Genomic DNA, 12283 nt, shown 5'->3' on the forward strand with positions numbered 1-12283 from the left:
TCACTCGATCACATCCCCACCACATGTTTAAAAAGGTTCCTGTCTCTTTCCTACACCTCCTGCAGTTTGGATGCGCTCTAGTCACCATCTTGACAACTCTCACCAGCGTTACATACACCCTCTGTACAATCTTATATTGTATCCACTGGAACTGTGCATTCCTGCACACCTGTTTTGCGTGCCCAAGAACCCTGTCCAATTCCATGTCCGTGAGTTGCTCTCCCAAATCCATTTCCCACTTCCATCTCAGTTCCCCTGCAGACATAGCTTGTTCAGCCCTATTCACCATATACAGCTTGGAAATACTCCTCCCTCCCTCTGACAGCTGCAGCATAGCTAGGCATCCCGTGAATGTGTGTCTTAACTGGGAATCCATCCCAAGATCCCCTCACTCCAGCCATCAGAGTAGCAAACTCCAAGAAGTTGCCACGAACTAATGGGTGAGCAGACCGTAACGCCCTATAAGTGGTAGCCTTATCCTCCTTGTATACGTCATCTATTAGTCCCCTATGTCCCAATCGACTCCCTTTAACCCCCCACAACCTAAATGGTCCCTGTCCCAGTCTGCTGCAAGGTTGTATTCCATCTTTAATTCTGCTATTCGAACCCTGTTCCGTTTTCCACTTTGAGCTTCAATCTCTGCGGCTTTACATTCCATTTCCTGGCTCTCCTATGAATTTTGTCTTCTATTTCACTTCTTAATTATTGATTTCAAGTGTACACACGGTGTCGGTATTCCATTTGGCTTCCTTGGTCTATACTCCTACCCATTCCATTCGCTCACATTCTCTCTTTCTTTTGGCCACCCCACAAACCTCCATGTGCTGCTTCTTGATTCCGTTCATTCTCTCTGCTGGCTCACACATTTTGGAATGCCCTTCCTCTCTCTTTTTGCTCCTTCTCATCTTTGTACTCTGTGTGTGACAGTGCAAGGGGAGAGAGAGAGACATTGCAAGGAGAGAGCAAAAGAGAGCAAGGAGAGAGAGAGACAGAGAGACAGTGCAAGCCGAGTGAGAGATAGTCACACAGTGCCAGGAGTTAGACAAAGGGCCTCATTACACGGAATGCGGTAAGGGTTGACAGGTACCGGTAAGGGCACCGGTACCGGTAAACCCTTACCGCCTTACTATGAGGTCCCTTTGCGGGACCTGACCTCAACGGCTGGTTTTACCAGCCGTTAAGGAATGGGCCCGCAAAGGGACCTTGGTGCCAATTACGGTACCGCAATTTGCGGTACCGTAATTAACTCCTTCCCATTCCCATTGAGCCCTATGGGGGCAAAAATGGGAATGGGGAAGTGCCTTGGTGAATGGGGATTTACTGCCCCGGTAATTCCGCCATCCACCAAGGCAGACACGGTAAAATACCGGCGGCAACCATGGCGCTAAAAGCGCCATGGTTACCGCATACCGTGTAATGAGGCCCAAAGATTTCAAGAAGAGAGAGGGAAAAATGGTGCAAAAGTGAGTGAGAGTGACCTTGCAAAAAGAGAGAGAGAGTGACAGTACAAGGGGAGAGAGTTAGAAACAGTACAAGGAGAGATAGTGGGAGAGAAAAACTGCTAGAGTACCTCTGCTTGTAACCTCCATATGAGAACCCGGAGCTGCTGGGCAATTGTTATACTAAATTAAGAACAAAAGTGGGACATATCGTTGAGTGTGAACTCACTGACCACTAAAAAGCGATATAGAGAGCATGCTAGCCAGGGGCTTAGCACATGGAGTGCGTGTGATTATTTCCGGAAACATAGCAGTTATGACCTCAAGCGTTTTATAATAATGCTTCTTTTTAACATACTACCCTGTTATGAAAATGCTGATTCTGTAAAACTAGCTTTGATGTCACAAGACACATACTGACGGGCTGCCCCAATTTGAAACAATTCTATATAAAAGGTACTCAACTCTGTAGAGACCTAACATCTATCAGCCAAGAACAATTTTGGGCTGCAATATATTCTGCCAGTTCGTTGGTGATAACAGGGTGAGCCTATTATATCTCGAAAAGAGTGGCTATGCTGTTATAACTGATAGATGCATGTAGTCCAATTGCATATACTATTAACAATCAACTGATCTACCTCACATTGTTATGATGCATTGATGGTAATAGCATGTTGTAAAGATTTTTTTTATTAAGTAATATGGATTTAACTGTTTTTAGAATTTAAAACAAATATAGGATAACTTTTAGGGATTGGTATTTTATGAATGTTTTTTATTGAAAAATGTGTTATATGATCCAGTTTTACTTTTGTCATTAATGTAATGTTTACGTAATGTATGTTTTTAATTTAACTAAATAGTGTTTGTGCAAATGGCTTTTCTAATAACCAAAGCAGATACATAAAATAAAAAACTTCAATTTGTATGAAGCAAGCTCGATTTCCCTTAGAAAAAGCGCCATACACGTGTTAAAAACAATGTTGATGCCTGGACTTTTGGGGCTGCTAGCAACAGCAGGGGCTCCTGCAATTGCTGTGGTGTGACTGGCTAGCATCAGGGGGCCCCACTTGCCTTGGTAACATGGGGGCTGCAGGGACCTGTCACAACAGTGAATGAGAAAGCAAAGGAAGGATCCCTACACCATTACAGGGTGAAAGCATGCGCTTTTAAACAAGATTATTTATTGTGAGAAATATTGGAAAACACCCATGCATTGATTTAATTGCACCAAGGACATAAATAACATTTTCTGATTCAACAAATTCCTGCATTTCCAGTTACCTTGTCATGCAGACCCTTCTTCTGACCACCCATGATTTTTTTTAATGCTTATGCTAGCAATGCTTTGCCACATAGGTGGCAGAATCGACACCATCTGCACCAAAACCAAAAAGTGGGAAATTGGTCCTGGGAACCTATTGACAATAAAACAAAAGTTGGAGGAGAGCTCAACACTGGTAATGCAGGGCCCCTTTATAGACTGGGAATGATAATGGGAAGGTAACTTGACCCTGAAGCTGGTGGCCCTTCATGTGTTTGTCTAAGTGGTTGGTCGAATGTAGTTGCTAAATAGGACTTACACGTCAATGGCATTATAGTGTTTGGGAGAAAGGTGTGGTGGGTGCGTGGAAGGGATTTGATCGCTATCAACAGCTGATCACCGTGAGACCAGAGAGAAGGAGGACACCTGACCGGGAAGAGGTACTATCCAGTACACAGGATTGAGAGACTCACCTATGCCTATCTAGGACCACGCTTACATTTTTCATGCTTTGAGAAAGACCTCTAAGGTTGAAACACTTGTCGGCACTAATGTAATAGAAGTATATCACATACTTTGTACCATATGAAAATATTGAGCAGAGGATATGTTTGTCACAAGAGTGACAACCCATGTTTAAATTACTGGAGAAACAATAAAACAACAAGTGTTGCAATCACCTAACGTGTGTGGAAATTGACACTCATTGGATACTAAGGAACCACTGGCCAGCGCCTATTTACAAATGATTGGATCTCAGTCACCCAGAGCGAAATAGGACTTACACTCGATGGTATTATAGTGTTTGGGAGAAAGGGGTGGTCGGTGCGTGGAAGAGGGTATTAGTTTATGTTGAGTTCAGTGCCCTGTAATGTTCTTAAATTGCAAACTCAATAACAAATTCAAACAAACAAGAAAAATGTTAACCAGTATTTGGGTGTAATGTATTCGATAATTATTTCTATGCAGTGGCTGAAAACGTCGGCATTTGGATCTCCTTAATATGATGCAATGTGGCTGTTGACCGCAGGATTATGCTCCTTATTTGTTATCAGGGACAGAGAAACAGAGTGATTCCTTGGGTGAGAGCTACTTGATATCAAGTGTAATAAAATAACGCTTTCACCTCTATGCACATGATCACATTCTTGAAGATACACTTTTATATATATTGTTTACGTTTTTTTAATATAAAAACAATCTGAACTACTATAGCTATTAAAATAGCAGAAACACAAAGTAAGCACTTGCAGTAGAGGTTTGGGTAATTTTACCATAGAATTCTTGGTGCCCACTTTGCTTTTGCTGCTATTTCTCTTTTTTCCAGAATGTTCTCCCCGGGGAGGCTCCACTTGCCACTCCCCCTTTGTTAAATTAGGTAAATTCAAAAGAATGCAGTGTTAAGATGGCCCTGCGCCGTCTGATCAGTCAATTCCTGGTTATTGCATTTACAACAATGCCAGTTTATCTCTCCTGTTTTTAAATTATCACATCCAGTGGCGGCTGGTGAATTTTTTAAGTGGAGGGGTTTAAATATTGCCCCCAAATATGTCTTGGCGACTGAGCATAGCGAGGAAACCCGAAGCAATTAAAGGAGTTTGGGGGTGTTCTTCTCCAGAGAATTCTTTTTAAATAATGGATTAAAATTTTGTATTTTACAGCACACTTTTTAGAAAAATTTAGTAAAAAGGAAAACACCTTGCAATTGGTTTTGTATGGTAAACATGAAATACATCCAATAAATGCAAGTCACCAACATGCACAGAAGCATTTCTCCAACATATTTACATCATGCCTTTCACGCTGGCTGTGTCCACAGATTTCCATACTGGCTGCATCAATATATGGAAGTATTCCCAAATAAGAGCATACTCAGGTTTGCTTTGTGCATAATACCGGTAATGATATTATAAGAAAATATGTCCACAGTGGTTCTGCCAATATATGCCAGTAACCCCACAACATACTCCTGTTGGCTTTACCAACATGCATGCTGCAGTGTGAAAATATATCCAAACTGGCTGAACCAACATGTCAGTTTAGCTACATAATAACACTTATCCTGCTTTCTTAATCAAAGATGCCCAATACAAAATGGAATACCACAGTAGGAAATGGCTAGATTGGCTGCATTAAAATGCCAGTCTATCTACATAATAACACTTATCAGGCTTGATTTAGTGAAGATGCCAATACAAAATATCATGCCACAGTTGGAAATGGCTGGACTAGCTGCACCAAATTGCCAGTCCATGCACATAATAACATTTATCATGCCTGCTTTATCAAAGATGCCCAATACAACATTTCATACCACAGTAAGAAATGGCTAGACTGCATGCACCAAAATGCCAGTCCAGCTACATAATAACACTTATCATTCTTGCTTTATCACACATGCCCAGTAAAAAATGCCATGCCTGCTCCCTGGTGCGTCAGCGCCTCTCACACAGAAACACTCTTCTCATTCCTGCGATTGCAGCCTCTAGCTCAGCAGAGAACATTTAGGGTGACATGGTGGTTTCTCTCCCCGACCTGGCCACCCACATACCCATTGGCTGATTTGGCCCCGTTGGAACTACTAGCTACCGCCATTGCTGTAGGGGGGCCTTCAAGCACCAACACCGAAGTCACTCAGGTAGCCCCAACCCCACCGAAGTCCCCCAAACTTACTAGCACAGTCTTGCCACGCCAAGTTTCAAAAGCAGCAGCCCCACTCTCCACAGAACCCATCAAATGAACACCCGGTTGCTCAATAAACATGCGTTCGACGTTCACAATTACATTCTTGATTCATATCTAGATATTTTCTGCCTCACTGAGACATGGATAACTGATACTAGTGGCCCAATGATCTCCATCTCCATAGCCGTTCCAGAAGGGTACTCTATCATCTGCCAACACCGCTCCCAGGGTCAGGGAAGAGGTCATTGCTAAAAAACATTTTCATTTTTTTTAGCTCCAACACCCTTTGTCAGAACTGTGAACTGCTCCATTTAAAAATTACGCTGACTCTACACAGCTGTGTTAACCTAATTGTTATCTATCGTCCTCCCTCTAACATGCCAGACTTTAACAAGGAAATCTTACATCTCCTCAGCAGACTAAGCAGCCTAATTGCTGGACCCTCCTGGTGGGTGATTTCAACCGGTGGCTCAACAACAGCCAAGATAAAGAAGCCAGTGCTTTAGTTACTGGCTTAAACAACCTTGACTACACAGTTGTCAATAATGTTCCAACCTCAGTGAAGGGTAACACCCTCGACTGGGTGGTGCCCAGGAACCTGACAGTCCACATAACCAACACCTCCCCTTGTATTTAGACAGACCACTTTTCACGATCCCCCTATGAAAAGGAAAAACCCTCCCAGAAGAGTCACTAACCGTAATTACAATAAAGTACGTCCTGCGGACGTTTAGGAATTTATGGATCGCATTATGTCCTCTGCACAGAATGATGACTCCTCAAAATTTTAGCTACGACTTTCGATTCCGCACTTAGCTGCTTGATAGACAGACTTGAGCCCTTAAGGACTAAAATTGTTAGGGACAACCTAAGCCGTCACAAATGGTTTACTGTAGACCTTAAGTCATTGAGAAAAGAGCAAAGGAAAGTGAAAGCCATATAGCTTAGGCAACCAACTGAAACTCACACGAACAGATGGAAAGACCTAGAAAAAGTCTATAAATATTCCATCTTTGATGCTAAAAATAACTTTTTAAACCATCAAATAGTTGAGGCCAACAACAACCCCAAAAAACGATTTGATATCTTGAAATCCCTCGTCAAGCCAGAATCTCTGTGCTCTCACTTCACCCACTCAAGCTTAGATTGTGGAAGGGCTCAATTAGCCTTTGAAACTAAGGTGCTGAAAGCCTGCGAAAGGATCAAGAACAACTTGTCCAAAGATCCCCCCGATCTTCTCTCCGTGACTCAACCTGCTATGGTAGAGCACTCTTACTTTGTTTTCTGCTGTCACTATTCCCGAGATGATCAAAGTATTGGCCAATATGCGGCCATCCTTGTGTCCTGGTAATCCGATCCCACATAAACATGTACTCGCTAACAAGAAGATGTTTGCTCTTTTCTTTGTCCGCTTCAACTCTTCCTTCAAATGGAAACTGGTACCCACCTCCATCAAGTCAGTCACTGTCACCTCACTTTTGAAAAAACCTGGACTCGACTCTAACAATTCCAGCAACCTCAGACCAATTACAAACTGTAACTTTCTGCTGAAAATCCTGGACAAGGTTGCAACCATTCAATTTCAAGCTTTTATCGAAAAGACATAAATTCTACATCCCATACAGTCGGGTTTCAGACTCTCCCATAGTACTGAGACGGCCCTTACAGACCTACAATCGTTTATGCTTCACATTGCTGATAGGGGTAAGTCTTGCCTTCTGCTACTTTTATACTTATTAGCCCCGTTTGACCTCCTGGACCATGATCTCCTCATATCTAACCTTAGAAGAACGGGTCAGTGTTGTGAAGATTCCATCACCTGGTTCCAGTGCTTCCTAACCCAAAGGGTTTCTAGAGTATGCGGGGGTGAAGCGACCTCCCCATCATCATTGATCAGCCACAGTGTTCCTCAGGAGGTGTCCCCCCCTCCTGTTCAATCTTTACAGCTGTCCCCTATGCAAAGCCTTAGATGAAAACGAGGTGTTCTTTACAAACTATGCTGATGACACCCAAATAGTCTTGGAACTGTCTGGTATCTATGAACTTGACTCAGCACACCTCAAACATATCCACACTCAGATTGAGTCCTAGATGAATCATCACTGGATGTGTTTGAACAGCATCAAGACAGAGATCTTGATCTTCGGTCTCCCTCATGCCAGAGGGAATTTGCATCCTGACTAGCAGTCCTTTGTCATTCACAAATGTATCATACGAGTCGTAGAGAAGGTAAAAACCTTGGGCTTCTACTTGAATGCCAGTCTGAACACTGACACCAATGTTAGCCAGATCTCTAGATCTTGCTCGTACCATCTTCACCTGCTTAGAGGCACCTTCCCCTTTCTCCCCGAGACCAGCTGCGCTTCCAGTGCATGCGCCACTGTTCTCCCACGGCTGGACTATTACAATGCCCTACTCCTGGGCTTTTGCAAGAAAAACTTAGCCAAACTACAAGTTACCCAAAATGACACCATACGTATCATCAAAGGTTAATCAAGGAGAGATCACATTTACAGCAGTCGGAGATCTCTCTGTTGGCCGCCCATTGTGGCACATATACAATTTAAACCTGCTGTGCTTGCCCATAGGTGTCTATACGGGCATGGCCCAGCATACATCAAGAACATGATTTCTTTTCACCTCCCAAGAAGAGCCCTTCGCTCCTCGAATCAAGCCCTTGTGACGCAACTGCCTCTGGCCCTGAGAGTTGAAGGAAACTTGTCCAGCTTTCGCCGGAAATAGAAAACTTTCCTATTTGAGTAATTTCTCTCTTCTTTGGTTACCCTCCTGTTACTGTCCTTTTTTTAAAAGTTTGTTGCATTGTGTTTTTGTCCCCTCCTGGCCCCAGCGCCCCGATGCCTGCAGGCTTTCGGTGCTATATAAATAAATAAAATAATCACATTCAGAATGTGATTATGTGTGTTTGTGAGGCACTGGGAACAAAGGGGACAGCCATGTCATTTTTTACTGGGCATACGTGCCCAGTAAAAAAATGCCATGGGCCTCATTATGGGTCGCTTCCGGACCGTAATAATTTACCGGCGCCTGACTTCCTGGTGCCACCGGGCTATTACAAGTCCGGCAGCCGGGAAGTCAGTGCCGGTACATTTGTTAATCCCTTTTCCCATAGAGTCGTATCAGACTCTAAGGGAGTGGGGACACAGGAACACTGGCACCGTTAGCAATGGTGCCGGTGCTCCCGTGACAAGTCTGCCTACTGTGGCTGCATTTCCCGGCAGGGTCAGACCTGTTGGGTGCAGCGGCTACGGCAGGCAGACTTGTAGTTTGCTGGGCCAGAAACAAGGGTGCCGGTGAGCTTACCGGCACCCTTGTTTCCGGACCGGCAAACATGTAATGAGGCAGCATGTCTGCCCCTGGTGCCCCCATTGCCTCACAGGCACACAATAAAATGTGTGCGTGTGAGGTACTGGTGGGCCAGGCATTGTATCTTTTACTGCACATCTATCATAGTTGCCCAGTAAAAAAATGACATATCTGCCCTCTGGACCGCCAGCTCGTCACAGACACACACAATCAACTTGATTATGTGTGTATGTGAGGCACTAGGGGGCCCAGGTGGCAGGCATGGTCTTTTTTACTTGACATCTTTCATAGATGTTTAGAATAACAATACCATCCCTGTCCCCTATGCCCCACAGCGCCTAAACCATGCACACAATCAACATGATTATGTGTGTGTGAAAGGTGCTGTGGGGCCCCACAGCGCCTCAGGAGAGCAGATTTTGGTCAGTGGGAAGGGGGATTGTGCAACAACAGCATTTTTAACATGCCTTTGTTTTAAACCCCTCCCCCTTGCCAAAATCAGCTCCACGGACCCGCAAAAACACACACACACATCATTCACACAGCATGCACTCACTCATTCCCTCAAGCATCCATCATCATACACTCACTCATAACACAAGCATACACGCATCCATATACATTTAAATAATACATTAACATAAACGTACCTTCTGTCCCTGTCCTGCAGTTTCCTCCCAGCCCTCCAGCTCCTGAATAGCATGAACAGGAATCAGGAAGCAAGAGCTTCATGATTTCTGCACATGCATGCAGGGGCCTGAGCGAGGGTGATGAAACGCACCGCTCCAGCCTGCTCTGTCTGTATTTGTGGGGAGGTGCAGGACTGACCCCTCGCACATACAGACATGCAGTTCCCCAGCCAGCATTTCCAATGGGCTATGCAAGGCTGGGGAAGCAAAATGCCCCCGGCCTTGCATGGTTCATTGAGCATGCGCGGCTGGGGAATAGAACTGTCAAGGGAGCGCTCCCTCAGCTGGAAAATGCAGCTGAGGAGGCGCACGCTCATTGTTTTACTGGGCTGACTCCTCCATAATGGGCGAGGGGGCTGGTGGTCGACCCCCCTCGCCCATTATGGATGAGCCGCTGCTAGATCACATATTTCTAGCCCAGCTGATTTATTTCTTGATTTTTTGGTTTTGATGGAGTTGTCTCTGAATCTCAGAAGTAACAATAGTATGGGGCATAAATATGTGTAATAGTTGGCTGCATGCAATGTCATGTGTTAGGGAGAACTCTCATTTATGGCTAATTTCCCTCACCTAGTGCTGGACTTCTGAAGTTTATTTTTTTCCACTTGGTAAGAGTGTGAGCTTTCCCCCCACTCTTACCTGTGTTTTGCCATGTGTATTTCTCTGTTTTTGTGATTGTGGACTCTGAAAGACCCCACTTCAGTAGCCCCCTTCTTTTTGTGTGTCACACAGCACCTTCAGTGCCGTGGCACAGGGTTGTCTTTGAGACTTCCCCCGACTCCATTTCAGAGGCTGACTACCGTCCCCCAGAAAAGGGTAAAGTTGCCATTAACTTTACTTAGTCAATCTACCACAGATCCAGTACACCCCATCTTCCATGGAGTACTGGAAAGGGTTAATTCATATCCCTTTTTATCTGTACATCCTAGAGCACTGTTTCGCTCTTTTAATGTTTAAACTTGGCTAGTGGCAGTGGTATCTACCCTAACTTTTCTACCGCGATTATATTAGATAAACGTGGTATTGTTCTTGGCTCTTATATTAGCCCTGAACATAAACCCGACTGACCAAATCGTCTTTCTTTTGGTCCCTGTTTGGTTTATTCACCATTTATTTTTGTTAAAGTCCTTCTTGTGTTTTACTTTGCGCGGCAAACTAGGTTCGCCTTCTTTGTTCACCGTCTTTTGGCGGGCTTTCTGCTGAGAAGCCCTCCACCAGGCGCCTGGGTGTCTAGGTGGGCTAAATGTGAGGGAGGGGTGTAGTCACCCCCTGCACAGGGTATCCTAGGATACCCAAGTCGCACTTTGTTATGATTGGCTGAGGTGGTTGTCCGGGCTGGACAACCCCCCTGCTGGGTGATTGACAGCCAGGCTGTGTGAATGGGGGTTTTGCGCATAAAAGGCAGGTCTCTTGGGCTAGAAGTCAGAGAGTCACCACTGGAACTACAAGGAACCGAAGAGAAGCGGAGAGAACGACGGCTGCTGCAACTACCCCTCCCGTGAAGCCCTGCTGCAGTCCTGAGCTATCTACCCTTCAACGACTAAGAGGAGATCCAGTCCGGAGTCTTCTTCCCTTGAGCCTGGTGGGGATAACCAGCTCATCTTGTACAGCCAGCGGACCCTCTTCCTTGGTCGAAATCGCTGCACACTGCTGTAGTGGTCCGGATAGCCACCTGAAGAGCCTCTCCTGTTTTTAAGGAGCGCACCTTTTATTCCTCGTCGCTGCTGCCGGCTTCATCCCTGTGTGGTGCAGACCCCCTTCGGTCGTCCTCCTTCACACGAAGCTTCAGGAACCGTGGGTCTGCGGGAAACCAACAGGAACAACTGCCAGGGCACCAGCTGCACCATTGAAATAAGGTACTGTGTTCTGCTCGAGGAAACTGGGTGAACCCCCTTTTTCTTCATCTCCAAGGCTTGCCCTTGTCTTCCCTCCTTCTTATAACTTTTGCTTCCGAACATTGAAAATATCGAAGTTCTTTTGGCTACGTTGAATTGCAAACTGTCTGACTGTGTGATCTTCGGCAACAGGCCCCCAGTGTCACTTGACCCTGGCTCCGGCCCTTTCACTTTTGAACTCCTGTCTCTGAGTGTTTCTCGATTCTGTCTGCCTAACCAAAATATTGCCTGTGATTTTTGCCTCCAACTCCCTCTGGGTATCTCAGGTGCTAAGTGTGTTTTTGCCCCGGTAGCATTTCATGTCACGGATACGCTTTTATTTAGTAGACCGAACTGTCAAAAGGTGATCGCAAAAGTATTTGTGGTAACGTGTTTTGTTCGTAACACCGGTTCATTCAAACACAGGGTACTTACCTTGAGACATACCGTACAAAGTGAGTTGGTTAGTTGTAGTATATTTAACGTGTGCTTTTGGTTTAAGTTTAATAGAAGTGTTGTGTTTATAACGAATGGTTTAAAAATAAGTGTACTTCTATTTTTCTACCTAAAACCTTGAGTCAGTGTTTGCTTGAGTCACAGTAATTGTGGTCCGTTTGTGTAATCTCTGCTACTGCTCATATACTCTTGAGGTAAGCCTGGCTGCTCCGCCACTGCTACCACTCTGACATAGCGGTACAGGCTTGTACCAAAAGTAAAACTTGTATTGCCACCTGTAGTCTTAATTGTGTGTAGGGGTCCCTAAGGGCACTGCACAGGATTTAGCCTAACATCATGCACTTACCTATGTGAAATTTAAGCCAACTGGTCGCTGTTGTTTAATTTCTAAGAATCAATGACCACAGAGAGCAATATCTCAATATGTATTGTAATATGTTTGGCATCTCCACATTTTGGGGAAAGCACATTTCCCTGTTTGCCTGTTTGACCCCCGGCTATAAGGCTTAGACCTTTCTATGTGTAATGTGGTGCTGTGGGATTAAATAA

At 44.8% G+C, this 12283-nt stretch overlaps 1 protein-coding gene across 1 annotated transcript in view; it reads left to right on the top strand.

Annotated features, from left to right (window-relative positions):
• The window catches only part of VWA3B (von Willebrand factor A domain containing 3B), a 2300294-nt gene that overhangs the window by 143488 nt on the left and 2144523 nt on the right, over positions 1-12283 (top strand). The window lies entirely within an intron of this gene.

Source organism: Ambystoma mexicanum, chromosome 7p (genome assembly GCF_040938575.1).
Source record: "Ambystoma mexicanum isolate Mex_15411 chromosome 7p, UKY_AmexF1_1, whole genome shotgun sequence".
Taxonomy (NCBI): Eukaryota; Metazoa; Chordata; class Amphibia; order Caudata; family Ambystomatidae; genus Ambystoma; species Ambystoma mexicanum.